Raw genomic sequence first — 4,184 nt, forward strand, 5'->3', positions numbered from 1 at the left:
CCAATGTGACGATCTGGCTTTAAGTCGATTCGATAACAAATGACGAAAACGGACGGATTTCTCAGGTTTTTAATACATATGAACACTTTTCACATTCTCCTATCCAACGCGGCTGCTAGTCCTCCTTTCATGCAGAATCTTAAGGTCCTAGCTCATGTCCAAGGCACCAAAGCCAGCTAAAAAGTCAATAATCGATACCTAAAACTTGAATTGTACTACTTCTTACTGGCTATTACATCATCATAGAACCTTCATCTGTGTTCTACTATGGTGCTTTTAGTGTCTCCGCACACCGCAGCACGATACATAGCTTTGCAGACGATAAGTACAACCGTTTCAGAGAGAAGAGCGGCCAATGTGACGATCTGGCTTTAAGTCGATTCGATAACAAATGACGAAAACGGACGGATTTCTCAGGTTTTTACTACTTATGAACACTTTTCACATTCACCCGTGCAACTCGGCTGCTAGTCCTCCTTTTGATGCAGAATCTTAAGGTCGGAGCTCATGTCCAAGGCACCAAAGCCAGCTAAAAAATCAATAATCGATACCTAAAACTTGAATTGTACTACTTCTTACTGGCTATTACATCAACTTAGAAGCTTCATCTGTGTTCTACTATGGCGCTTTTAGTGTCTCCGCATACCGCAGCACGCGACATAGCTTTGAAGACGATAAGTACAACCGTTTAAGAGAGAAGAGCGGCCAATGTGACGATCTGGCTTTAAGTCGATTCGATAACAAATGACGAAAACGGATTTCTCAGGTTTTTACTACATATGAATACTTTTCACATTCTCCCGTGCAATTCGGCTGCTAGTCCTCCTTTAATGCAGAATCTTAAGGTCCTAGCTCATGTCCAAGGCACCAAAGCCAGCTAAAAAGTCAATAATCGATACCTAAAACTTGAATTGTACTACTTCTTACTGGCTATTACATCAACTTAGAAGCTTCATCTGCGTTCTACTATGGTGCTTTTAGTGTCTCCGCATACCGCATCACGCGACATAGCTTTGCAGGCGATAAGTACAACAGTATTCAGAGAGAAGAGCTGCCAAAGTGACGATCTGGCTTTAAGTCGATTCGATAACAAATGACGAAAACGGACGGATTTCTCAGGTTTTTACTACATATGAACACTTTTCACATTCTCCCATCACACGCGGCTGCTAGTCCTCCTTCCATGCAGAATCTTAAGGTCCTAGCTCATGTCCAAGGCACCAAAGCCAGCTAAAAAGTCAATAATCGATACCTAAAACTTGAATTGTACTATTTCTCACTGGCTATTACATCATCATAGAAGCTTCATCTGTGTTCTACTATGGTGCCTTTAGTGTCTCCGCATACCGCAGCACGCGACATAGCTTTGCAGACGATAAGTACAATCGTTTCAGAGAGAAGAGCGGCCAATGTGACGATCTGGCTTTAAGTCGATTCGATAACAAATGACGAAAACGGACGGATTTCTCAGGTTTTTACTACATATGAACACTTTTCACATTGTCCCGTGCTACTCGGCTGCTAGTCCTCATTTTGATGCAGAATCTTAAGGTCCTAGCTCATGTCCAAGGCACCAAAGCCAGCTAAAAAATCAATAATCGATACCTAAAACTTGAATTGTACTACTTCTTACTGGCTATTACATCAACTTAGAAGCTTCATCTGTGTTCTACTATGGTGCTTTTAGTGTCTCCGCATACCGCAGCATGCGACATAGCTTTGAAGACGATAAGTACAACCGTTTCAGAGAGAAGAGCGGACAATGTGACGATCTGGCTTTAAGTCGATTCGATAACAAATGACGAAAACGGACGGATTTCTCAGGTTTTTACTACATATGAATACTTTTCACATTCTCCCTTGCAACTCGGCTGCTAGTCCTCCATTCATGCAGAATCTTAAGGTCCTAGCTCATGTCCAAGGCACCAAAGCCAGCTAAAAAGTCAATAATCGATACCTAAAACTTGAATTGTACTACTTCTTACTGGCTATTACATCATCATAGAACCTTCATCTGTGTTCTACTATGGTGCTTTTAGTGTCTCCGTACACCGCAGCACGATACATAGCTTTGCAGACGATAAGTACAACCGTTTCAGAGAGAAGAGCGGCCAATGTGACGATCTGGCTTTAAGTCGATTCGATAACAAATGACGAAAACGGACGGATTTCTCAGGTTTTTACTACATATGAACACTTTTCACATTCACCCGTGCAACTCGGCTGCTAGTCCTCCTTTTGATGCAGAATCTTAAGGTCGGAGCTAATGTCCAAGGCACCAAAGCCAGCTAAAAAATCAATAATCGATACCTAAAACTTGAATTGTACTACTTCTTACTGGCTATTACATCAACTTAGAAGCTTCATCTGTGTTCTACTATGGCGCTTTTAGTGTCTCCGCATACCGCAGCACGCGACATAGCTTTGAAGACGATAAGTACAACCGTTTAAGAGAGAAGAGCGGCCAATGTGACGATCTGGCTTTAAGTCGATTCGATAACAAATGACGAAAACGGACGGATTTCTCAGGTTTTTACTACATATGAATACTTTTCACATTCTCCCGTGCAATTCGGCTGCTAGTCCTCCTTTAATGCCGAATCTTAAGGTCCTAGCTCATGTCCAAGGCACCAAAGCCAGCTAAAAAGTCAATAATCGATACCTAAAACTTGAATTGTACTACTTCTTACTGGCTATTACATCAACTTAGAAGCTTCATCTGCGTTCTACTATGGTGCTTTTAGAGTTTCCGCATACCGCAGCACGCGACATAGCTTTGCAGACGATAAGTACATCCGTTTCAGAGAGAAGAGCGGCCAATGTGACGATCTGGCTTTAAGTCGATTCGATAACAAATGACGAAAACGGACGGATTTCTCAGGTTTTTACTACATATGAACACTTTTCACATTGTCCCGTGCTACTCGGCTGCTAGTCCTCATTTTGATGCAGAATCTTAAGGTCCTAGCTCATGTCCAAGGCACCAAAGCCAGCTAAAAAATCAATAATCGATACCTAAAACTTGAATTGTACTACTTCTTACTGGCTATTACATCAACTTAGAAGCTTCATCTGTGTTCTACTATGGTGCTTTTAGTGTCTCCGCATACCGCAGCATGCGACATAGCTTTGAAGACGATAAGTACAACCGTTTCAGAGAGAAGAGCGGACAATGTGACGATCTGGCTTTAAGTCGATTCGATAACAAATGACGAAAACGGACGGATTTCTCAGGTTTTTACTACATATGAATACTTTTCACATTCTCCCTTGCAACTCGGCTGCTAGTCCTCCATTCATGCAGAATCTTAAGGTCCTAGCTCATGTCCAAGGCACCAAAGCCAGCTAAAAAGTCAATAATCGATACCTAATACTTGAATTGTACTACTTCTTACTGGCTATTACATCAACTTAGAAGCTTCATCTGTGTTCTACCATGGTGCTTTTAGTGTCTCCGCACACCGCAGCACGCGACATAGCTTTGCAGACGATAAGTACAACCGTTTCAGAGAAAAGAGGGGCCAATGTGACGATCTGGCTGTTAGTCGATTCGATAACAAATGACGAAAACGGACGGATTTCTCAGGTTTTTACTACATATGAACACTTTTCACATTGTCCCGTGCTACTCGGCTGCTAGTCCTCATTTTGATGCAGAATCTTAAGGTCCTAGCTCATGTCCAAGGCACCAAAGCCAGCTAAAAAATCAATAATCGATACCTAAAACTTGAATTGTACTACTTCTTACTGGCTATTACATCAACTTAGAAGCTTCATCTGTGTTCTACTATGGTGCTTTTAGTGTCTCCGCATACCGCAGCATGCGACATAGCTTTGAAGACGATAAGTACAACCGTTTCAGAGAGAAGAGCGGACAATGTGACGATCTGGCTTTAAGTCGATTCGATAACAAATGACGAAAACGGACGGATTTCTCAGGTTTTTACTACATATGAATACTTTTCACATTCTCCCTTGCAACTCGGCTGCTAGTCCTCCATTCATGCAGAATCTTAAGGTCCTAGCTCATGTCCAAGGCACCAAAGCCAGCTAAAAAGTCAATAATCGATACCTAAAACTTGAATTGTACTACTTCTTACTGGCTATTACATCATCATAGAACCTTCATCTGTGTTCTACTATGGTGCTTTTAGTGTCTCCGTACACCGCAGCACGATACATAG

This window comes from Schistocerca gregaria, unplaced genomic scaffold (genome assembly GCF_023897955.1).
Source record: "Schistocerca gregaria isolate iqSchGreg1 unplaced genomic scaffold, iqSchGreg1.2 ptg000049l, whole genome shotgun sequence".
Lineage (NCBI taxonomy): Eukaryota > Metazoa > Arthropoda > Insecta > Orthoptera > Acrididae > Schistocerca > Schistocerca gregaria.